Here is a 27,941-nt window from a genome sequence, read left to right as displayed (position 1 = left end):
ATTCATCGCATTAAGCTATGTATTCGAGCATGAGGGTGCATTGACCGCATACTGCAAATTGGATTATACCAATTACGCAGAGAACATTTGGCCAACTCATTAGTTATTTCCTTATTGACGAGTAATTTAACTTGAGTTCACTTAGAAGTGGGAATGTGTTTTTAATAATATATGATTCTTCAGTGAAAAGGTTTACCTGGTACTTTTTGTGATCTTCACAATTTAAGTGAAAGAAAAAAGAACAGAAATAAAATTGATTAAATCCTAATTTAAATACGTTTAAATAAAGATCTGAAACCATTGATATATATTATTTAGCTTCTAGAGCAATACGGTTTTTGGCTTTTTGAACTTATGAAATTAGTAGGTTAGTGTGAATATTTTCGCGGAATTTATTTTCTGTATGAAAATGACATTGTTTCTTGATTGTTATTATTTAACAGCTATTATAAAGTTTTTTAGCTTATTATACATTTTTTTAAAGTTTTATTTTAGATTACTTGAAATTTAGTAACATTAGTATCACTGGTGTTACTCTACACTGGAAAGTCATATGTTAAAATTGGTCTAATTAATTATCTGTAATTTTTTGTGAAAAGCACACTTTTTCTATTTAATATTGGTCTTATAGTCGCGATATCAGAAAACCCTTTAGAGCAAAGTTCCTATGTGTATTTATTAATCTTAAGCTTGGAGTCCAGATATTAAAAGCTCAATTTTAATTTTAATTTGAAGAGGCGGTGGAACAGTTTGTCTTTTATTTGTCGTTTCATAAATACAGTTGCCTCCGATTTATTTTGGTTGATTTTCCTTGCAAACTTTTTTTTAGGATTTCAAAAGATTTTTGTAATTTAGTACTTAAAGACCGTAAGCACTTAAAATAACTGTAACGTAAGCGTACATAGATAAACGCGTATATTTTAATTTTGCGATCGTTTGCATAGTAGATAAAGAGAAATGGCCTGATCAAACTTCCCTAAGGAACTTCATCTGGAATTTTACGCGGTATCGAGTGTTCATTATTTAGCGAAACAACATAGCGTCTTGTTTGTATTAAGCGTCACAGATAGTCACGGGTTTTGTATTTGTAAAGTTTATGTGGCAAAAGCTTTTTCTATATATATAACATTAGCGCGTATATACTACATTAAACTATTACGTTGATGTGTTGTCGAGTGAATTTTACGCAAACAAAACTGTTCGTTAATAATTAACCCTTTGAGTAGTGAGTTAATCTATACACATATGTTAATTTCAAAGTATACACATGGGAGTGAGTGTGTTTTACGTATTCTTTCCATTATTGTGTCTGTTGTCATTTATTTACTATTTTTATGTTTTATTTATAGTAAATTATAAAAAAAAATCCGTGATTCACAAAGTTTTATTGATTGTACTAATTATTGTGTTAGTATGTTTTATTTATTTATTTTAACTCTTTTTTAGTATTCTATTTGGGTAATTTATTTAACAAATTAATTATATATTATTTGTTTTTTGTGGATTTTTTATAAAATATTTTGGTTATAGTAATTGATTTTGCACTCCTAGATGTATTGGTATTATTTCTGTAGAAATAATGTTTACATTGAATCAAATTTAAAAACAAGTTATACAATAATAATTTTTTTATTCATTATTTCTTCAGTTACATACATATATACATAAATATATAACTATCTGAGGTACTTCAAAACAGTAAAAGATTGACCACCGTCATGTACGGCGATTAGGGATTCCAATCCCGGGCCAAAATTTTGATCCCGGGATTTCGGTATTGCAATTAGTCGATCCCGGGATCCCGGGACCAGTCCCGGGATAATTTTCATGTTATTTTATCGATAAAAATAATTTAAAATGAATAATACAATATATTTTTACATCTGTTTTTTATAACGTACAATGTATAAAGTACGTATAATTTTAGTCTTGGACTTAAAATAGAAAATAATATAATAAAAATAAAAAAGGGAAGGTCTTATATATTTATTTGAGAAGAACAAAATGAACTTTTGACAATGTATGTACATACTATGTACATTCATAGACACAATTAATTGAAAACATTATTTTGAATAAAACTCACGAAGTAACATCAAAGCATCAAGTGTTTTATCATTTAGCCTTGATCTGATTTTGGTTCCTAAGCAGCCTGCTGCTGAAAAAGCACGTTCAGATTCACAGCCTTAAAGATTCACAGATGACACGTGCAACTCGCGCAAGTTTGTACACGAAATATAACGATGTTGTCAATAATAATTCGATTGTGCTTAATAAAACAACCAATCCGAAAAATTCGGGATTATGTTTTATAATCCCGGGACTCATCGGGTATTGAAAATCGTTCGGGATCCCGGGATCCCGGGATTCGGGATCCCGGGATTGGAATCCCTAACGGCGATACTTCTCAAATCGTTAATTCTCAAAGATTAGTAAAACACATAAGGATTTTTTTTAATATAGTACTAAAAGACGGCAATTAGCTAATAATACGACAATTAATCTGATTTGTAAGATCTTTATTATGCTTTTTTTATCAAATGAATTTTAACAGTTAAAAAATGGTATAATATAAGCAAGATTAAAGATGTTTGTTAAGTAATAAATGCAAATTTCAGCAAGGCGTTTACTCAATGTGATATAAACATATTAGGCTAAATTTATTTTTGTCTTTTTCTATATACATATAACATTAAAACACCTGTAGTCTTTTTCATATTAAAATTACTGCATATATGCTCCGTAATAATAATAAACTTATGTGATGTAGAGTGATCTTTGTAAAAAGCAAACTATTCAATAATAGTTTTATTCCCCAAAGATTGTTAACGCATAATAAATATTTTTTTAAATATTTTACTAAATGATGCTAATAAACTGATAACTAAGCTAAATTGTAGGATCCCATTCAGGTTTTATATCGGATTAATTTTTGCGGTTTTTCAAATGGTTAGGAAATATCCAAAATATAGGCAGGCTTTGGCATGTTTATTAATTAATGAATGCAAATTTCAGGAAGTTGTTTATTCAACATGTTATTTTATTTGTCAATTTTTGGATTTTTTTTATTTTTAAATTTATTATTCACATTTAAAATTTCCCATGAGTTTTTTTTTGCAAATTGAATCCTTATCTACTGTGGATGCTTTCATTTTTCTTATCAATCTTTTTACATCATTTTCAGATTTAAAGTGTTCAAAATTCTTAATGAGTTCGTACAATACAGAAAAAGCGTCAGCTATTCCTCAAAGATTATTTTAGTTGCATAAAAATATTTGCCTTTTTAAATATTTTTCTGAATGATGGTAATAAACTGATGGGGCGATAGCTATTTGGAATTGTTAGATCCTTATAGGGATTTTAAGTTGGAAAATACCCAAAATATAAGCAAGCGTTAAATATGTTTTTTTAATTATGAATAGAAATTTTATTATTGTGTTTAATTATTATGGTATTTAATTTGGCATGTATAGGATTTTACTAATTATTCACATTTTTATGTCATTTAAAATTTTCTTTGAACTAACTTTGCAAATTAAATCGTTATTCTTTATATCAATTTTAAATGAGTTCCTACGATATAGAAAAATAATTAGATAGCATCTGTAAGCTATGATATTTCGAGTTTATTTAGTATTTTGGCGTTACAAATTATTTGCTATTTGAGTCTATGCGACCACGTTTAGTTTTTAATGTCCTTAATTTTAACGCAAATATAATCGATCAGTTAACTTATTTAGATTTTAAATAATGAATATCATTATCAATGGTTTTATTATTCATTGGAATATACATGTATAGTTCTGACATATAGCCATTATAGGGGACAATACTCTTGAAATTCTTCTAATCAGCATTGCTATATTCAAAGAAAATTTTAGAGATGTAGAAATTACAGGAAGGTGATCAGATGTTTTTTGACATAACCCTTAACTAACGCAATATTTAAAATTAAACGTAAAATCCGGTTAATAAGATAATTCATTTTTTAATTGGCGTTTTTGGGAGATTTAAAATCGTATTTTGTAAATATTTATAATAAAAAGCGTCATTCCAGATTGATTTACGCCAGAATAATTTAAATATACATGTGAAGCGTTGATATCTCTAGTTACCGAGCTTTCAAGTCCAAACAATGCATCGAAATCGCAATGGGTTAATTCATACCATGCAACATTTATTATTATCTTATTTTTATGTTTTAAATACATGATTAGCACTAATGAGTGATAGGTGTTGGACGCGATACAGTAAGAATAGCTTAAATATGAATAAGTGAACATGTTTATATAAGTAGGATCAATCTTAAGCCCCCTTAGCAATATTATAGAATATATTAGAGACGCGGTTCCTTTCTGGTATAAATAATACCATGCTTTATGCAGTACTTGAGAAAATATCCAAGCTAGATGTGTATAAATATATTTTAATATCAGACACTACATATGGATGCGAGATATGGGGTATATCCCTAGCAAAAATATCAAGTTGGCGGTTTTTAAACTAATTGTCCTAAGAAAAATATTTGGACCCCGCAATATGGTACTAAAAATTAAGTTGGAATTGAATGAAAAATCGTAAAATAATTTGACATGAAAAAAATATATCCCAATGACGGTGAAGGATAAAAACCGTCACCGGCAACACAATGGAACAGACCAAGGGACAGATAAAAAAATATGTGGTCAGTCTGTGTTGCAAAGGACTGAGCCACAATGTGGCAAACTACTCAATAACAAAATCGAGTAAAATCGATTGTGTAAGAGACCGTGCATTTTACTTGTGAAATAAAAAGTTTAGCTATATAATAGAAAACTAATCTAAAGTATAAAAAATAGGCAATTGTATGTTTATTTTATTATTACATATATATATCTAATATAAATAAAAACATAAAATATTTTTAAATTCATATTTTATGAAATTAAACTGTCAAAACGGTTTCTGAAGCAAGCAAAATCTTTGATAAAGGCTTGCATGAAAATTAATATTTAATTGGCACGCTTCAAAATTTGACTAGTAATAACATTGTGGAAAACTTTCTATAAAATATGAAAATACATAATTATTATTTTAGCGGTGTAATTTATTTTAAGCAATTTTACAATTTATCTAAATATTATTTAATATGACTGAAGAAATAGTTATGTTTAAGTAATTCATTGATAAATCAAACATTGGTTCTCTCGTACCCTATGGATGGTTCACTTTCAGCCTTAAAAGGCGTACCCGAAAATTGAATTTGGATAACATTAAATCGGTTCTTGCCGACGTATATGATGTTTATGAAACAATCGATACGTGTAAATTTAGTTTTGGGTGAACGAAGTTTCCAAGACCCAAGCTTCGGAGATGCTTCAGGGCATTCGGGGATCTCCTGCTTTGTTCGTTTTAATAATAAACATACAACCCACTTTCTCTATTGTTCACGGCGAAACTATATCCATAGAATCGGCTTTGTTTAATTAGATTTTAGCCTTTAGGAATTTCGCAAAAGGTACACGGAAAGCAGCCACATATTATGTGGAGGCGCGAAAATTCCTGAACGAATTTCCGCGTTTATTGACACCCGTTTTAACGCAATGAGGTGTTATTAATATCGGCACGTATGCATAAGAGCAATATATTGTTTTGTGTATAAATTGCTTTATACTATTCTGATGTGGGTTTTCGAGTTTGTGTGGAGGATGTTAGGGATTTTGATTATTTAATTAGAGTAAAATAATATAAATATTTTTTTATTGTAATCAGTAGCGTATTAGACCCTTTATTTATATAATATATAACAAATATCTATGGCGGTATAAAAATTATTGAGTACAACATTTTTATAATATACTATAATACATAGAAAATAATCAAAATTAAATTAAAAATATATATATATAAAAGCAAGACGTATTTGGTTGAATCAAATATAATCAACTTTACTATAAGGTAATAAAAGTTGCTTTAATGGATCATGAATTAACTTTGAGCTTTTCGTGCGTGAAAAGTTTAAAATTTTACCGCAAATGTTTCAACTTTTTGACAGTTACCATTAATCCGCTAGACGGAGTTAACGGTCTCTAATGAACAGACTATCTTAAAAATTGGCAATGAGCGCATTGAGAGATTTATATAATAGGTTTTTTATACATTATTATTGTACATACATATAATAAGTAGATCTACCGTATACAATATAACTCAATAACATACATATTAAATTATTGTAATTCAACATATTTTATCAGTAATCAATTTTATTAAATGTATACTCGTTAAATATACTGCTGATAGCTAAGCTCATCATATATCAATTTAAAATTAGTTATTTATAAGGAAATTAATCTGTGTGTGGCATTTGTGCGATTGAACAAATAACGCACTTTACTCCCTCATAATTTATTACATTAAAACATTATACGTGGTAATTGAAAATTAATTTTTAATCAGCCCAATTCCTTTTCGGCGAAATAAGCCCTAAAACACACAACACAGCATATACATTTTATAATACACTCGAAAGCAAATTACCCAGCTGGATCACCCAGGCAATTAAGGATTATGCAAATCCTTGTAATTAATCACAATCAAGGTGAGTGAAAACATTTTTCGACGACTCTGATTAATTTTCTGGCCATTTTTTTAGTATTGAATCTGAACAGAGTGAGCCACGTGTTACAACATTTTTTTAAACCAAAAATCAGAATTATGTACTAAAGACTACGAAGTCTTATTAAAATTGGATATGCAATGATATTTTTTAGTATTAGTCAAGCAAAAATATTTTTTTCTTTATTAAAATCGCCTATATTTGGAAAATATGGACTTATTAAATAATGTTAATAATACATTCTATACATAGTACATATATGCATATAAATAAAATAAAATGAATAATGTATAATATAACAAAAATATTGTTAGCAAAATTTTATTTCCTTTTGGCGCAACATTTTTTTGTGCTTCGTCGTAATTTGTACATAGTAGTATTACTGGAAAATTAAAATAATGATAAAAAAAATTGTTGCAATGTTCTGTATATTTAATACTAATACGTTTTATAGTTTATTCAAATAAAATCGAAGTATCAATTACGGTTGATTTGTTAGGTACATATTCGCAGGCTTACCGATAGGGAGGAGGGTAAAATTTCTCAGTGCCCGTTCTCCTTGAAGGGCTTGACTCTGGAAAAAATCATAGCAAGGATATATGTATAAAAAAGTATAAATCGACCTCAAATAATGAATCTGAACTAAACTACAATTGTTTGAGATGTATATACTGATATATTTCTCGTATAATTTCCTATAGCACTTTTTATACATACAATAAATAAAAGGAGCGAAACATTGCCTTCAAAAGCACCCACTTTCTAGGTAGTACCTTCACAATGAACGTTATTATTCAAAGGGACAGATTGTAGCTTTTTGACGCGACACAGTTTGTGTTAAATTTTGTTAACCTTATTGCTTTTTGAACGTTTAAAAAATATTAGACGTGGGAGAAAATATTCAACGAATGTAAATTAGTAGCAGTAAATTTAGGTATTTGATCACTAATTTTCAGATCGAATAACACAAAGTCAACAACAGCACTAGCTGAATTATATAAATTTTATATTTTTATGGATTGTATTATCAGTAATTTGACAACTGGATTTAATGCAGCAAAATAAATAACTAATACATTCAGTTTCTTGTGGATATTCCTATAAGAAAATCTAGATAAAACAGGCTCGAATCTATTCCAAATATATTTTTAAATGTGTAGCTTATGTATAATCATATCGAAATACATTTTCACCGGTAGATATGTATATGTTTACCTGTGAAAATATATATTATCTAGCAGGTGCTAGTAAAATTATATGATTTTAACTTTTCTTTATGTAGTAATATATTTATTTATTTACATCCGATGTAGAAATGTTAGAGTGAATGTGTATTTTTTCGACAAGTTATATTTTCACTAATAAAGTCCAAGTACATTTTTACCAGTAGATTTATATTTCTACTAGCAAAAATATAAATTAACTATAAAACGGGCAATAAAAAATCCATACAAAACGCATTACTTTTAAAAAATATCCAACAAGAATTCATCTCATTGACTGCCATAGTTACCAAAGACAAAATTTTGAACTTAGTGATAAATACAGGGATATCATTTAAGGGGGAAAGCAGCCTAATACAAGGAGAGGCATTTGTCCCTTTATGAATTTGGTCAGAAAAATGCATATCATGAAATAGTATGAATTTTATTGAAATTAAAATTTTAAAAAACACCATTGACTCCCCCCATCTGGAAAATCTAAAATTATGTCTCAAATTCCAAACCAGAAATTCTCGGGTTATCTCTCAATGAATATCTAAAAAAATAGTGTCGAATCTATCTAGAAAGTATTTTTTAAATATGTCATTTATGTGAAATCATATTGGAATACATTTTCACCGGTAGATAATTTATCTGACAGGTGTTAGTAAAATAAAATAATTTCAACCTTTTCATACGTAGTAATATAAACATTTACATACTTATCCCTATTTATTACATGCGATGTATAAATATTATAGTAAATGTGTTTATTTTTCGGTGAAGCTATATTTTCACTAGTGAGGTACAAATACAATTTCACCAGTAAATATATGTTTCTACTTTCGAAAATATAATTTAACTGATAGGCGCTAATATGTTGTTCTAAAATGTCTATGAATCTCAAGTTGCGAAACGTCCATTTGCTGTTCAAAGCAAAATCAAACGTAACGTAAGTTCTAAAACTAATTATAGTTTTAGAACTTTCATTAGGTCAAATCCAAAATACAAACTAAGCCAAATCATCTCTCAGGGGAAAATAAGCGGGAGAATAATTAAAGACAGACATCTCATCTTACATGTGGCTCCATAGTTTATCTGTATATATTAAACCATGTTTTAAAAATATGATAACTATCCTTACCACTATTACTGTAGACTTTTAATATAAAAGGGCTGATCAAAGTATATTCAAACTGAATTTTGGTCAATAGAAAAGCGCAAAAACAATTATCAATTCTCAGAAGGCAAAAATTCACGTCAAAAGCAATAAAATCGTGTCAGCGCAGTGATAAAATCGCTCACTGCGACGGCGACGGCCCGATTTACTTGCTTTTGACGTGAATTTTTGACTTCTGAGAAGGGATAATTGTTTTTTGCGCTCTCCTATTGGACAAAATTTGGTTTATATGTGCTTTATTCGATTCTTACTCGTAATATTGTTTGCAAAAGTCGTAATATAAACGTTTGATGATCGAGCCCTTTCACCGCGATGGCACGATAATATTGATTTTGACTTAGACTGGAGATTTACTTTATGGCGAAACTGAGCAGCAAATAAAACACGACCAATTATTATGTAAATATTATAAGTAGATTTCTTAAATAATTTTTAATGCTTAATTAAAATATTTCGCATAAAATATTATTTCAAAAATATGTCGCAATGGTGACTCGTGCTTTCATCATAAAATTCTCAAAAAACTTATTTATTAAATTCGTATATGCCAAATTTAATTTTTATGTCAATCATTTTTAATAAAATAAATTTCTCTATTTTTAATTATTATTTTATTATAGAATTTATTTTTAACGTATTGTTTTTCGTATATCGTTTTACAAAGTAAAAAAAAAACATTTTATTTGCGTTAAAAATCTGATTGATACATGCGAAACCATAGAAAATCTTATTAAATTCTTGGGATTTTTATTATATAGCTCACAATTGCTTTGTGTTCATATTTAATTATTGCCAAAGAATTAAAGCTAACATTTAAAAATAGTATAAAATTTAATATTTAATCAAAAATGTAATAATAATTATTGATAGTTATTATTAAATTGAGAGTTTCAGAAGCTATTATATAAATAAAATAAAAAGCCATCCCATTACATGAAGGCAATTTTATGAGCTTAAATATGTTTATAGCCCATTAACGATAAAATATATACAGTTTAATTACATTATCAAGGTTGTATATCAAGTATAATTCTGATAAGTTACTAATAATCTTATTTAAATTTTACTAGATTATTTTAATTTCACAACACATGTTATTATGTTAACGTATTATGATAAATATGTTTATATCCTTTATTGCGTACAAGTTCACGAGCTTACCAAATAGAAATATACTTAAATATTGATATTGTTCTCTTCAAAGTAGTTCAAATAAAATATAATACACTTATGTCAACGATTCTTTCAATCCGCAAAACATTTGTGAAGTGTATTTACTATTTGATATATCTTGAGCTATACCTCACTCAGCTATTTTCAATTATCTCTATAGTCGCAAAACAAGTATTTCAATGTCATCCTTATGACATAAAACCACTTGTAGGAGATGATATTTGATAATAATTGTATATGTGGTATCACTATGAAGTAATTTTGAACTAAAAATTTATAAATTGGTAGTTTGTTATCGTGGTGTAAACCCAAGAGTTGTTTATCTACAATTCTAATCACTATATTTTATTTGCATTGTGCAAACAGCGTAAAAGTTGACCATATAATCTAGTGACAAGAATTTGTAGTTTTCTTCTACTTTGATATTCAATTAAACTTAGCGTGTTTTTATCTTGACTCTTAAGAACGCTTCCATTGAAACGATCTTTTGTTTCTATGTGATATATATGCACCCATGATTTGTTAGCAATTTTGTTTCGTCAGCTTTATTTTATTCAACAATAAGTTTTTAAGGAATTTTGATTGAATAATGCATATATTTATAATAACATAAGCCTCATTCTTCAGAAAACTTTTTCATTTAGTAGATATGCACAATGCCCTTTTTGTTGATATATTTTTTTGGTATTTGCTGACGTTGTATATAGTGCACTACTTGACGTCATTATTAATATAACATAATATAAAAATTGTTGGTATTTTGTAGCCGCAACTGGTAGACCTACAAAATTCACAAATTTCAGCACGATTCTAGCGTTAAAAGTGTTTACATATTTTAAAACTTCACTCTAAAGGGCTTGCCGCCATTGCGGGTCTTAGACCGATATTTAATAGAAAAAGCGCGCTAACTATATATATATTTTTTAATCTATTAACATTTTAAAAAATAGCCTTTTGGCATATGTCTTTCCGGTGTGAAATAATACCAGTAATACTTTTTTTTAAATTGCAAGTCATTGCATTTAAGAATAATATATATACTACACATTTTTTCAAAAATTCAAAATAAAATGCATATTAACCTTTAAATATCAAAAATTAAAAAATACTCATTTTCATACCAGCTAAAGCTTTGTACATTTATTTGTTTTTCTGCAGTCAACCATTGAAAAAAGATAATCTAGATTTGGTTTTTTATCAAACAAAGCCAGTAGGGAAAATTTTGCAACATAAATAAATTGAATCAGCTCCTAGGTGGGATAAAAACAATCACACTGCCTAATTCATAATTATGTGCATATTCATATTACCATTAAACAATAGCTTAAAACCGATTGCATTGCAATTCAATCCCTATTAATTTCAATGAGAATGCAGTAGCACACATCCGACGCCATAATACCACAAGTGCATCTCCAGCAGAATGCTTGAACAAAAGCCAATGTCTCTGTCTCTTTTACAGTAGTGTATACGTGTATAACGTATACACTACTGTAAAACTCGACAGTTTCGAGGATCGGCGGCGCAATGAACCAGTTTAATTTTATGTATTCTAATAAGAGCTCTTTCTCTTTGTGCTCTCTACTACACTACGGTAATAATGCTCGTTTTTCGTTTAACGTTCCGTAATCTTCGCTGCAACGGTGATGCTAATCGGCACACTTACGACGCCGTGTTTTCATTACCTGAAACGCCGTTACGCAAATTGAATCGGGCTTTTTTGACCCCCGAGGTGAATGTTTGCATTTTTATTTTATTTTTATGTTTATATATTTTCTGGTCTCTCTATGATAATCGCGAAAGATTTGCATAACGACGTGAGATGGATTCGAACGATCAGATTATGCTTGAACGAATTCATAATGTTCTCTCGCAGATATACCCCAATATGTATATCAATATTCATATGTACCTAGTTAGTTCAGATCACTGGTCAAAAATAACGTCATGGCTTTGAATCATATTAGAACATATCATATTATATAATAAACCTCTTTGATTTTTTTTAATACGAATTTAAAATTCCTAATTAACATTTATAAATAATTCCTATTAAAGATGGCATCAAATATATTTATTGCGTTTAAATAGGCTCCACTATACTCTTAGGTGAAAATTATTACATTACGTTACACTTTTCTTTCACCATTTTAATACATATATGAAAATCCCACATATTACAATTCCATTGACACTAAGAGCAACATTTCATAATTTGTAAATATTATTTCAGTATTTGATTCGTGGATCTGTGAAAATATTTTTTTCATGTTCTGATCAAAACAATATCTCGAAAATTCTTGAAAAATCAATTATACGTTATTATCTCAGTAGGAGAAAATAATATGAATCCATTTCTCAGTAAATTCCACAATTACATAGTAGGTTACTTACTACAGTTTTTTTTACAAATATTTAAAAAATCTTGCTCATTCATTATTTATTGCATATGAACATAAAAATATGCAATGTATACATAATTTTAAACCTAAAGTCAATGTCGAAAACACAATCAAACATATATAATATAATTTAATGTTAATAATACTAAAATATTAAAATCTGCGTGTAACGCATAGAATAAACGCAGGCGAATTTATAAATGCTTTTAAAGTTAGCTGAATTACTTATCAATTACTTTAATATTATATATTCGTAAGAAATAATTTTAAAAAGTGTCATTCAAACAAAGTGTCTTTTATACATCCACCCTTGCTAAATAAATAAAATAGGGCCTGTAAAAAAAACCTAGAAGCAGAAGTCGCCTTAGATTTTCGAAAACGTAAGCATAAGACGTTTACGAAGCCACCCAAAAAACCAGTGTAGCTATTCTTAAACAAGAAACATTAATAAAATCAGTATCTGAGTCCGAACAATAAATATATTAATCAACATGCTAGCACGATATACGATTGGTATAAGTTGCTGACTCGAGACCTAAAAGACTTGAGTTCGAATATTATCTTTTAAAATTTTTATCATGTCTGGGAGAAAACAATTAGTGAAAATTATATAATTATAATTCCGATCGATCATGACATAATTTTGTTTATCTCATGACTATTAATTAAAATCGAACTAGCTTACACATATTACGTATTAAAAGTTCATAGAAATTATATTATATATATATTAGAAATATTAAAATATTTGTTAAAATTACGCAAAATATTTGTTCATATTTAAGTTGAATATATTTTTATTTATTTAGATAAAATTTGTCGTTATGTTATTGTATTTAACAACGCAGGTGGTCAATATTTTCAATATTGTGTAATTAAATTTGTTGAGATATAGTTTTATTTTTCAATATCAAAAGATATTCAACTTTCTCACTAGTTTACTGAGAATGATTTATTCGAATAATTTCATTATACAACCTTTTCTTACATATTATTTAACCTATAATTTTTTTTACTGAATTTTATTGAGATATATTCAAATTTTTTTTTTTATATTTTATTATAATATTCATATATTAAATTGGTTATATTTTTTTAAATACATATGTATATTTTATGTCTCCTCTGTGATAGTGTTCGTTTATTTATTTTTATTAGAAGCTCTGTACTTCAATTTGTGAAATACGAGAAACTGGCAGAACAATAATGGAGAATTCGAACGGAACCATTCGATTTTGCGTTCGAATGCAATTTTCTGACTAAATTACAGAGGACATGGCGCAGCACTATGGTAAAATCGCGTAGTCTGTTTTTTATACCGATTCTATGGACGCTGCTTGGCAAATTTGCCAAATCTTCAAAGATCGATATGCTATTTTCGTTTTTCGGCTTTTTCGAAACATAATTTTCAACTCCCATACATAGCTGTATGAATCAATAGTTGTTAAATTATCTAATTATTTACGACTTTGAATTACATATTTAACAATCTTATATAATATAAGTATCATAAACGATTGGATGAATATTCCAATTATGCCGACGAAACGTTTTCTTTGCTGGTACGATGAGTTTTTATTCTTGCGGAAAATTAAACATTTAAAATCCATCTTGTTCTCATTAATATGTATAACATTTTGTTTTCGTAACTTTGAGAAGTGTGAATTTCTCGTATTAAATATAAATTACAATGCGAAATTTAAGAACGGACCGCTCCAACTTTGGTAATACAAATAATTTATTATTTTAAATGTATTCGTGAAAGCTTGGAAGTTAAACGTAAAAATATGCAGAATGACATCTCCTGAAGATTTATAAAATTACTTGTTATTTCAATTCTGTTACAAAACATATTATTTTATTTTGCTCTAGACATCTGTTGGAAATGTTAAAAATAAATTTCACAATAGTAAAAATAAATGGTTGTAAGCTTGGCTAAATAATAAAAAATTATTTTTAATATAAAAATATTGTTTTGATAAAATGGTTTTTAGACAAATTTTATTCTTAATAATTATTAAAATATTTTAATAAAATTTATGTATAGCAAAAATCTCATTTAAAAAATATTTTATGAAACTCATTAATTTTGGAATTTTTGCATGAAAGGCGTCGAAATAACTAAGTGACCTGAATCTTTTCACTTTGACTTACGTTTTCTATTTATACTTTTTTTCTATGTAAAACCGGGACACGCTTTATACCATTTACAAAACATCGACTAAAAGAGACATCTCACAGTTTTTCTTTAAAGCTTTTCTAAAGCGGAAAATGGTACAATTGTTCAATTCAAAGTAAAGCAGAACAATAGCGCTTGATTTTGTATTGACTTGGATATTGAATAGAAATGAATTATAAATACAATTGAAATCTTAATTAGCAATTTTAGAGTTTATTTGTCTAGTTAATTAAATTTTAAGACAAAATGTATGAATATAATTATAGTTAGTAATCTAAAGTTTTTTTTATATAATATAATATATACTAATAACTATCGCTAACAAACCGATAGTTATTTTATTGGCTTTTCACTAAAAAAGTATATAAAAGGGAGAGACTTTTCGCAAAGACCTAAAGAAAAGCGGAAAAAGGTGGAAAGCAATTTTCTAGAGAAGCGTTCGATTTTATTTTCGCTCAACTTTACGGTCTGGAAACTTTTTTCATCTGAAAAAAGTGGATCGATTAGGAAATTTTCAAAATTGCACATCGTAAAATTATACATTTTACAAAGCGTTTATGTAAAAGAAAATACTATAAATGCTTATCATATTAGATGTATTGTATATACATATACATATCTATGTATATATAGTTATTAAATATTTTCTACTTCTCAATGTAATTTTTAAAAAATATTATCTCTGCCTAAGCATATTTTAGTATTTTTAGAAATGTGTAAAATAATATTTTAATTAAATATTAAATAATTTTAACAAAAAGGAAATGATTTATTAAAATAATACTAAAAACATATATTTATAATACACATAATAGATTATTAAGTTAATTGTTTTTTAAATATAATAATATTTTAACATATTTGGATGACAAAAATGATAATTTTACATATTTTATTTTATTTTGCTAGTAAAAATAACTATAAAATTTCGAACAAAATAAATCATTTTCAACAGAGAGGAAAATCTGACGTAAATTCGCTGTTGTAGAGATAAAATATTTATGGTATAAATACACAATATTCCATGCGACTAATTCTGTTTTTAAATATAATACAATCTTATTAAAGTACGAATCATATAACAGCTGTCGAAATAGGAAAGTAAATACATAGAGAGTTTATTATTATATTTATAGTGGTTTATGATAGTTTATAGTCTGATCTGCGTCTTGTATGCGTCAGTCGTTTCCAAAGATAGGGTTGATCTTTGGATTTCGGACATGAAACGTGAATTGAGAAGCGCGTGCTTCCTCGGTTTTCTAAGTATCGGTCGAAACTCGGAGTAGCTCCGCTTGGTTATGTAGTGTATGCTGAATACTATGTACTATGTATGCGCTTGTATACGCTTGGTATAGATAGATACAGTTTCTATTATCTGGCTTTTCTCTATGCATATAATAATTATAAAATTGCAGTCAAAACAATAGCAATTAAATAGGTCCTGAACGAACGTTGTTGATGCAATTGTAATTCTAATCCTTTGTAATCTCTGATTATCGCGTACGAATGCATTTCAGTTTCATTTTTTATATTTCGTTGCAACTTGATAAGCGTAAGCCTAATGCATTACATTCATAAATTTTTTAGTCGGAAAATCAGTTATATTTTTATAATTGAATATAAATTATTATATACAATGTAATTTATAATCAACAAATGTCACTTTGCAGTTAGGAACGGGTTTCAAATAATAGCGTTTATGTAAAAGAAATTTAATACGCTTCAGAATCCCAAGCCCGTGGTCTATATGTTCAATTTATTGCGTTTTTAACGCAGTTATATTACCGGTTTATTGCCCTTTTAACACGTATTCGCGATAAGTAATTTCTCAAGGTCAATTCGTATTTTCATCAAGTGGTTTTCATCTATCCGGCTGGTCCCCACATATGTTTATTGACATTTAAAAGCAAATTATCACTCAATAAATTTCTGGGAAGTAAAATTATTACAGTTCAGCTTTCGCGAAAACTACTTAATGACATAGAAACCTTTTAATTTTAGCATATTTGAGTCAATTTTAATAAAAAAAATATTACAGATCTTTTAATATTAGATAAAAAAATGTTTTTAATATGATGTGGCATGAAAGTTTTATTTACAAACTATACTAATATAAAATCGTTGACTATCTGCTACACTTAATATGTTTATACATAAAAGGCTGTAGCTTTGTTGTGTCCCTAAATATTAAAACATTCTATAAAAATGTTTGCTAAATTCGTTTATTATTATTTTATATGCTATTGATATCACAAAATAAAAATGGACACGCTATCTAAACTTATTAGAACTAAACACAGTAAGCTATACTAATGAAACATTATTCTGCTTAACTTTAATATAAGAAAATCAAAATTTGCTTTAAAGATTTTCAACCAATTAATCTCGTGATGTTTGTGTCTTACCTTTATTTTCTAGATACTTACTTTTATTTACTGTTATTTACTAGAATGCCATCTACATTACATGTAGGTGTATAAACATAATCTTTCGAACAATCGCCACTGATTAAAAACAACACCACCATTACACACGTACGCACACATACCCTGTTTTCTCACATAAAGCCAATTTAATCCCCCGTCGATCGGAAAAATAAAAAATGTTTTCAACCCCTATCTATCTATTGAGAGCGCTACGAACACGACCGCGCCGGATTAGAAGAGATTTAATTCAATTTAATTAATGTGTCCCGCCTGAACTATCGCTTCATACTTACTCTAGCCCGATTGAATTTCTTTCCGCCGGATCTTTGCTTCTTCTCTTAGCCCTTAATGGGCGACTAGTTCTTTTTACTCGCAGGCTTTTGTTCGCAGTGCTGGAACCTATTACGGTTAAGGTACAACAGTTGCGAAGGGAGCAATTTAATTTTTTTCTTGTACTATTCGTTCTATGTTTCTCCTGACCTTATATAATGATCGCATATACATACAATATGACTCATAATAATATTAACAGTTAAAATCGCTTTTTTATGCGTTTTTCTTTTTAATCCTTGTTTTGTGTACAGGTGTTTTTAAAGTAACTATATAATATATAATAAAAAATGTTGGACAATTATTTATTTCTTAAATTTCCTTTGTACAATACAAATAATATAATTTCATCGTAAATTAAATTTTCTTTGATATTATATATGTACATATAATATGTTACTAAAGTGTTTTATAATAACTAGCAAGTGGCATTCATTAATTGTCTCCTTCAATTATATATATTTGCTCTATTTTATTGATAAATTCTGTTACTCTTATATTATGCATATACTTTACCATTTATCTATAATATATAGATATACTTTTACAAATTTCAAATGCTTAGATGATTTAAATACATTTTATTTCTATATTGCTTATTTTATATATGTACATATAAATGCATATTGCTTTCAGTCTGTTCTTACTGCTCGAGTCTTGTCAAATGCACGCTGAAGCTGTCCGTTGTTTGTGAAATTAATAAATAATATTTCTTTTGTGGGTAAGCTCTTCGCTCGAGCTTTATGTGCACATACACATAATATATATGACTAGTCATAGAGCGTATTTTTTAATATATTAAAAGTTTTCGAAGGTCAATATTATAAGCATTTAAATCAAAATCTTATATTTTGCGTATACCTAATGTCGATATATTCTCATCACTTTTCAAAGAGGCCAGAATACACCATATCATTGGATCTTGGATCGGTCGTTTTTTTCGTTTTCATCAACTTAATCCATGCCGTAAAAGCTTTAGTATCTCGGCGACGGGTCAGGGTAAAAAATCGCGTTCGTTAAAGCCTCGGTTGAAAACCCCGAGCCTTGAATAAAAGGAAGCATACTCAAAGCTTTGTCTGATAAAAATTCTAAGGTCTAAGGTCTCACTCCACGGAGCGGTCGCACATAATCGACTTTTTAAAACTTTCTCTAGCGCAGAAAGTTAGCGTTAGAAGCCTACGATTATGTGTATTATAAACTTTTTTTGCTGTTAAATTCATTATGTATCTGTTGTGTAGCAAACAAAGTCAAAGCAGAAACAGCGTTGTTCCATTTTCCTCTCTTGAAGTCAAAAAGATGTGCACAATTATATTACAGTGCTTTCAAACCAGCGAGGTTTTTCTTTACATTGCATATACAAAAAAAACTCACAATGACCCACTTTAACAATGTATAATCGAGCGTAACCATTGTTGTATCAAAGATCTACTGGCTTTCGTACTCGTTTTTTTTAAGTTTCACTAGGATTTTTATTGGTACTTTAAATTTCATGTAGCATGTAATATATTTCAAGCATAATTTAAAATACACATATGGCTAAAGAAAACTTACATATGTACATATATGGTATGGTAAGAGTTTGCATAACACATATATTGATGATATATGTATATTCTAGATTTAGAACACAATGTAATAAAAAAAAATACTTTTTGCCTTAATAACAGGAACTTATCTCATACTCTATTTTTTGTACGTGATACTATCATATTCAGATAAATTTATAGTTTATAAACTGTTTCTTGATAAAAATATTTGGCATTCTAATCTGAGTAAAACTGTAATATATTAGTCACTAATTAATTATATGAAATAGACAAAAATATCAATAACTAAATATAAAAAGTGATCGACTACCGTAAAATATAAAGCAGTTTTAAAAGCTCTTAATAAAATTGACGCACTGAGCGTAAGAAGCAAAACCTCTCACGCATTAAAAGCGTCATAAGTCTACCCATCAGCTTTAGAGTCCGCCAGTGCATATTATGTGTCGACCAGCATTTCTAATCGTAACGAGGGCTTTTGTGTGGTCATATATAAATTTTAATTTTTTTTGTGGTACACAACTAAATTTTAGCAGTGCAAATGGCTTTACGCTCAATTCAGAGCTGAGTTTGTGGTGGGCCGAGTTCGCGTGTAAACTTTGCTTCTTGGTCGACACTGATATGGCAACTTTTGCCCCATGAGACTGTTTCATAGTTGTCGGCAAATGCTGCCAACTGCAGAGAACAAATTGAAATGTCCGATATATCAAGACGTACGCTAGAAATGTCTCCAATTGAATTAAGTTTTCTAAAGTAAATACATTATTAATACAAACCTGTTTTTAATGGGTTAGCAAAACCTTCATGATTTAACAGACTTTCTGATCTCAGTTTTAGCAACAGTGTGCTTAAAATAACCTTCTTGAGAAACTGCTGCTGAAATTATTCGTTTTTTACAATAATGAACAGTCGTAAATTTATTTCAGAAAGGAGTACCGTATAATTGTTAACATTATAGCGCAACTCCTTTACCGCTATCTCAATCTATCGTTCATGAAAACAGATACGTACTGCTCATTTTTATCTTACTCTAATACATATTTTACGAGTTTAAGTAACAAAATTACTTTTATTACTTAAATTGTGTAAGTTACATATGAATATACATATGAATCGACGCAGAATAATCAGATTACACATCGCATCGTCCCGATTTAAACGTTTCCCCTAAGAATACATATGTCCACATGACTCGACTTCGGGGACTTGGAGGGAGCGAATTGCAAAGTGAGTCCGATGGAAAATGCACACATACATAACCGACCGGAAAACAAGAAGAAAATTCGCCGCTCTTGAGTCTGCCAATTTTCCTCAACGTTTATAGGGGACATCTGCTTGGGGGACCTCTAGGGAAACTACGTTACATCATCGGCACGGCGTCAATCACGACCGGGGTCTCTACGATACCCCGAGGAGAAATACGTGTACTGACAATAAATATGGAATATAAAAATGTTATGAGAGGCACTGGACATATATGATTCTTGGGATGTTTTAAATAGTTTTTTGGTTATTTTATCTCTTATTAGACACATTTGTTTATCTAGGCAGCCCGAGATAAAATCAATTTCTATCCCAGGATTACACGGGATTCCAACGTGTAAAAAATTATGTAAATATTTTGCAATCAAATAGGGCGTATTCCTATTAAAAATATTTTTTTGCCTTATAATATATTGGCATATGATTGAAATTATTAAAATAGTATTTATGAAGAAAATATACATATGTAAATACATTAAATTAATATTATCCTTATTATGAATTTTCATAGCAAAGTTAGGAAAACAAAGGTGATTGATTTTCCGTTCAGTTGCTAGGAGATTTTTTCAGATTCTATAGTAGTGGGTGGAATCGTCTTGAATATATCTAGCAGTAAAAATATATGTTATGTCTTCTTGTAATATTTTCAGAATATTCAATTGCATTTGAAAGTTTCTCAATATTGTTGTTTATTCATAAGCCCTTTAAAAAAATATTTATACTATTTAAGTATCTTTAAAGTTCATCAACGGCTTCAACAAATATTTCCGTGTCATCTGCATAAAAATATTTTTAAATATTTTCCTTTAGTCCCTGGAGTGTTTTTTTAAATTAAATTGAAAAGTGTAGGAGAAAAACACCTGTCGGTATTGAATTATTTTTGGTTTGACTTCCATCAATGCTTATTACTGCTGATTGATACAGATTTTTAATAAGTCTTAGATTTCTATCATCTAGCCTCTACAAGATGATCATGTTTTACACGATCGAATGTTTCTCAAAATATATGATGTAAATGTAAACAGGTTAACGAACTTCGTAACATATTTGCAACCTGTGTGAATTCTTCCTTGTATATTATTTAATAGAATTTTTAGCGAAGGACTCATAAAGATGAAAAAGTTTCTCTACACGTTTGAATTTTTAATTTTTGGTAAGAGATTAAATTTTGATCTCTTTATTTTGTATATTAAATTTTGAAGATCTTTTTCTTGTACAGATTTTTCAAAAGCTGTGCTGGTATCGAATTATTATTTTTTAATTTTTTATGGCATATTCCACCTCAGACTCAGCGGTCCCGTTTCATGTTGGTTGTCATTTGTTATGGCTTCCTTATGGTTGCCAAATAAGGATTTTATATACTTTATCCATTTTTTTTCACTCAAGCAAAGTAATTTTTTTCCCATTTTGTCTTTCAAGAGCATCAATTTTTTTTCGATTTGCTCCTAATGCTTCTTTTACTTTTTCATGTAAATTTTATTCGTCGTATATTTGTGGTAAGTTTATTAGCATTTTTGATTTATCCAATTTTCTTCGGCATTTTGAAATTATTTTGTAAGACTATAAATATTATTGTAAACTACATATATTTAACAAAAAATCTTATCTAAATACGTACATATACAAACTATTTATTCAAAGTTGTAGTTTGTACTAAAACTATGTAGTGTTTGCCTTGCAGCTAATTTTTTCTCTTTATAGATTACTGTATATAACAGTAGAATCATTCACAGCTTTTGACACTTTAAAATTGCTATAGTTGTTTGTATAATAAAATAATTTCTTTTATTCTCTGTTTCTTAAGTTATGTTAGAACTCTGTAGCTCATTTCCATTAAAAACAATATCTTCGTCTTGCAGATTTTGTAATATTATAATTTTTCGACTAGTTCACTAATAACATCGTTACTTCTTTAATTTGCATATTATACTTGACAAATTGAGAAGTGAGATTATTCCATATATTGCAGATTTAAAAATTTTACTCTAAGCATTACATTTTGGAATTGTTGCAACGATTTGCTGTTCTATCTAGAAATAGTTTTAACAGCCTTTACTAATGTGGTATATGTAATACTTTCTAAGTATATGTATATCATATTGATCCATGAGGATTAGTTGAATATTGGAGGTTGTATTCTTAGAAAGAAATGGTTTTTTTATGCTTTCATTGTAGTCGTATGACATAAAATGAAACTAGTCTTAGTCAATTTTAGTTTATAAAAATAGTTAGTCGTCAATGTTTTTTGTTTAAGAAATATGTTTTACAAGTATTATTTTAGGCTTTTTTATACTTTTCGTTGAGATAAATTGGAAGTAGTTTGATTATGCAGTCTCCAGCAGCAAGTGTGGCCTATCTTCAGATACCTTAAAAACTGGCATAGATGTTACTATCTGGGACATAACATAACTATTTTTCTTTTATGTTATCTAAACTATGGTATCGTGTAACATAATATTTTATGTATCATATTGTAGCTATATATAGTACACAATGAAGATAAAGGGCTCGGAAAAACTACTTTAAGAAATTTTGTCTAGAATATTTAGTTATAACAATAAGAGTTTTTAGTGTAGCATGTATATATATATATATATAAAAAAAGTCGGAAAAGGGTCTTGTGTGAGGCAAAACGTCGTGCTACACGGTATCAAAAGTTTTTTCTGTACCTAACTAAAAGGCTCGTTCGTTTATTTTCATATTAAAATTAGCGAAAATGTGCTACGTATATAGATATGACATTTAGTGTTTTTTTCGTGAAATAATCTAAACAAATTTACTCTTCAGATTATTTTTTCAAATATTCTACTAAATAATGTATATTAACTAATGTGTCTATTACTTATTGAAAAATAGATTTTTATTAGATTTATTATTCGAATGAATTTTGTCGCTTTTCTAAATGGTAGAAAAATGGCAATCAATATTTTTAGTGATGTAAATAATTTTACTCTCAAGATTATTTTAAATTTTTTTTACTAAACATGGGTAGTTAACTTGTTTAAAAAATAACTCTATCTTAGTTTATTTAATCAGATGTCTTTTTGTGCTTTACTAAACGGTAGTAAAATGCTAAAAAGATATTTTGAAATGTAAATAATTTTACTTTTTAGAATATTTATCAAAAACGGTAGTAAGCAAATAGGACAAACACTGTCGGATTTCGGGTTTAATAATTAAACCAAAAGTTTTCTAATTATAAGAAAGTGGATTGTCGTTTACCATTAATCATACAAAGGCCATTTAACTTGATTTTTTGTCGAAATGAAACACCATGGGCGATCTTTTAACGGAATAAGTCACAAGGTATGCGCCATAAATCAGAAAAGACTATTATATCCGCCACTTTGAGAATATATGACCCATACATTAAGTTTATCCTCGAAACGACTGTTTCTGACCTGCCTTAGCGGCCAATGGAAATTTGTATTCAAAAAACTCGCCACCCTTTTTTAATTCGTCGTACTAGCAAAAAAAGGAACCACTTATATAAATATTGCGCGGGCTACCAGGTATATTTTCTACTTATCACTTCACCTCAGTGTTTAAGGCATTAAATATTCTCACCCTACAACTTAAACTACACCAAGAAAGGGTTGATTCAAGTCGATGTGAAGAAAAAAGCTACCACTAATTCAAATAAAATTTAACAAAAAATATTCATTCAAATATTTTAGTATAGATAAAAGTTTTACTCCCCACACTATTTTTTAAAAATATTTTACTAAATAAAAGTATAAAACAAATTGAACTAAAATTGATTTAAATTCTTAATGTTTGAGAATCTAGTTAAAATTTTGTGATTGTCCTCTCCTCATCGGAGTCTAGGCTCAAGCATCCCAGGCTGCAAAGCTTGCTGACCAATCACAATTATACAGTTATCACCAAGCCAATAGATGTAGGTTCGTTTCTTAGAACAGCGTAATAGGTATACGCCTTTAGAAAGCGATATTTGCTTAATGGGCATTGTCCAAGGTCATATACTGCAATTGGAATCTTGTGGATTCGGTGATTTATTATATCCGTGACCGTTTCGCAACAAAGAAATATTCTTTCAATGACGGAGAATATTTACAGTAAGAACACTTGCGTGTTATTATGTCTTAACGAGGGCTATTGTGTTGCAATCCTTTACGTTATTGTCTTGTTTCCTTGTTGATGGATGATCATTTTCGTCACAGTAAATTATCGTGAGTTTTAAAAATTAGACTACACAGATATAGCTCTATATTATGTTTTATAATCATAATCGCAGGAAGTTTCATAAAAATAGCAATTGATATATTTTAGTGATGTAAAAAATTATACTCTTCATATTATTATTTTAAATATTTTACTAAATAACGGTGGTAAATTTATGTTGCAAATACTTATTAAGAATGTAAAACTATATAAAATTTATTATTCGGATGACTTACTTTTAATATTAAATTTATTATGTATAGTTTTCAATTTAATAAGACGTATTACAAGGCTGCATGACACTTGAAACAATATCTTTCATAGCGCTTAGTTGTTTACTCTCGCTAACAATGTGTTTCCAAAGCTTCTAAAAGCTCTACATAAACCTAGAGAACAAAGCTCGTTACTTCCTGGTAAATTGACAGATTAAATTGATTTCTACAGTTTTCACATGGGTGGATGGTTGAATTTAATTTCGTCGCATTGTAACGAACAATCACATTCAGGAGTTTGCTTGCTGTACAGTTTGACATTGCTTGGTAATTCATACATAATACGAGCGACTGGCAACACAAATAACAGCAAATCGAATGAACGACGTAGTCAAAATTTTTCACGCTGGCTTTTTCGCACAACAAAGGCAACATACAATTTCATAAATGGTGAAGAAAATTGTATTATATATTGAAGTAAATATATCGCCAAAACCGACGCTCGAGGTTGCATTTAACGTCGAATACAAAATATAATATTTTATAGTAATGGCTGTGCCACCATGGAGGCCAAGTAGCAAAGACCATATTTAAATAAGTTTATTTTTGATAACAATAAAAAATACAATAAAAAAATATATCGCTGAATAAAACCGTTTTATCTAGAAGCGCACAATTAGTCAAACTTTTTGCCAAGGAGTTTTTAACTGTTTATAATGTAAATTATTTTGCAGTTCCGTTTTAAAATATATATTTAATATAATTACATATTATCTATATTTCAAAGAGCAATTTATGTTGTTCTATAATCAATCGTTTATATTATTTGTTACGTGAGTAGCACAGTATTTTTTTTAGTTTATATAGTTTTTAATTTATATTATTATTACGATATTGAAACACTCTGTATACAAAAATAGATAAAAATGCAATGCACACTTTCAAGCGAGGTCAACAATGAAGTATAAGGTGCAATGTGAAGGTGGTTTCATCGAACAAAGACCTATTGTTCGATATATGGAACAATCCTGCATCATGACCTTATTTCTTGAGATTTGCCTCCCAGATGGAATCGCTAAGCTTTCGCACAACAAAGGCTCCCTCTAAAAAAATGTAAGCTTCTGCCTGTAGGATAAATCCGCCACTTTCGATTTTTAAACCAGTTTGATCTTCCCGTAATTATAATTTAACACTACTATAAATATGAATAAATTACGTAAGTAAAAAAGAAAAACAATTCGATTTAGGTCATTGGATGTTTTTCTCTGTAGTTACTATTATCATCCTCAGGACGATTCGTTTCCGTAATTAAATGTCAAACTTTCGTTTTTGCCAATAAACAAGATACAGGACTATTTATATGTATAGGAGTCATGAAATGCCCCATGGAATAATCTTGCCGTTTTATGAGCAAGTAAAACTGTCGTGGAATGTTTTTTCAAGAAACATATAAATGTGCATGTACTATATACATGTAAAATATTTTTATAAAAATGTTATTTAGGAATGTATAACATTACATGTAAAATGCAAAGTTTATTTATATATTATTATGTAGAACATATTATAAATTCAAAGTATGTTTTAAAGTATATAATATTAATACAAAGCTTCCAAGAAAAATTGTATCTAAGAACTCTTGTGAGTTTTTAACGATGTATGTATTATATAAAACGAGACAAACTCAGATTCTCATTAAACATGTATTAAACAATATATACGATGCCTATTACATTAATTTATGAGAAATTGATACATGAAAATTAATATTATTTTAATATTCAATTTATGTTCACAAGTGGTATATTTATAAGATACATTAAAAATGTATTATTTTAAAACGTTAACCAAAGTCATATATAATATATATTATATTTGTACATGACGTGGCAATATAACTACTGGAATGTAGGTGCAGCAATGTTTCTGTCACACGTCACGATTGAATATTAATATTTAGAGTCAATTGAGTGATATTGAAACATAAATTTCTAACGATAATAATACATTTGGTTGTATAATTAAATATAATTAAAATCAATTTCGTTCCTCAGGGAAAATATACCATCACAAGTTTTTTAAATAAAGCTTTCACAGTTGTCAATAATTCTGTTTTTATACTTGGATGTGTTTCTTAGTAGCAATAAAATATCGCTTCTGATTTTTATCAAAATATTATGAAAAATCCAAATAAAATACATTTTTTATAGAACTAAAATCATTATCATATTACTAGCCAAAAAACAAATTTTACTATAATGTCATATAATTTATTTAGAGATTGATAAATAACTGAAATGTTAATCATATTTATTGTCTAGCTCTATGATCGTCAACTTTATTGAAAATAGAAAAAACTACTTTAATCAATTGATAAAAGTAAGATCTTATAGATTTACTGGCTCTAGTCTATCTTTTGCTATTTAACACATTTCAAAATGATGAAGGTGTCTTTAGATATTTTTCACTGTTGCTGGATAACAGAGCTTTCATATTTACTTATTTTTTAATAAGTGTAAAAAAGAATATATACAAAAATACAGTTTTAATAATGAAGTTCACAAGCACTTAATTTTATGGTATATTAGAACTATAAAAATCTTTATGACTATTTATTTTCATTAATAAACTGATAAAGCTTTTAGTGTTTTAAAATTTAAATCAATAGTAAATTTAATTGTACATATGTATACTGAAAAGACTCACCATAAAAAATCTCTTTGGACAGGTATTGAAAACAGTTAACAATATTAGTATATCTTGAATAAAATCAATACTTTAAGAAAGAAAGTTCAAAGCTGTACAATACTAATTCGGAATGATGAGTGATTTTTGAAATTTTGGCAGTTACAAAGCGTTTTATTTAAAAATAAAAATCTGGTTATCAAATGTTATAACAATGTTTGTTATAAATTACATTAAGATAAATTTTAGATTAATTCAACTGAATTTTTTAACATCATCAATGAATCAAAGAAACATATTGTTATAATAAAAACAGATTTAAAAAATAATATACTGTGTTTTTAGAGTAGAGTCTCTGTAATTTCTGAGTCTCTTTTATGGAGATTGACAACCCATTGATTAAAATTCTTCAGCCACATCACTAACCTTGATGGTTATTCACTCAAATTAAATTATAATATTAATTTAAGAACTCGACTGTACATTTAACCTGTTTCTTCTTTTTCGTTGTCTTATTAATTTGGTAAAATTAACATGTTACAATTAAGATTCTCAGATTAATAAA

At 28.2% G+C, this 27,941-nt stretch overlaps 1 protein-coding gene across 1 annotated transcript in view; it reads left to right on the top strand.

Annotated features, from left to right (window-relative positions):
- Nucleotides 1-27,941, top strand: part of LOC148229258 (uncharacterized) — a 309,266-nt gene that overhangs the window by 138,141 nt on the left and 143,184 nt on the right. The gene's annotated exons all lie outside the window — the stretch shown is intronic.

This window comes from Plectrocnemia conspersa, unplaced genomic scaffold (assembly GCF_051122295.1).
Source record: "Plectrocnemia conspersa isolate PC_06_02 unplaced genomic scaffold, ASM5112229v1 ptg000011l, whole genome shotgun sequence".
In the NCBI taxonomy this organism is placed as follows: domain Eukaryota; kingdom Metazoa; phylum Arthropoda; class Insecta; order Trichoptera; family Polycentropodidae; genus Plectrocnemia; species Plectrocnemia conspersa.
This window is presented reverse-complemented; position numbering and strand designations above follow the sequence as displayed.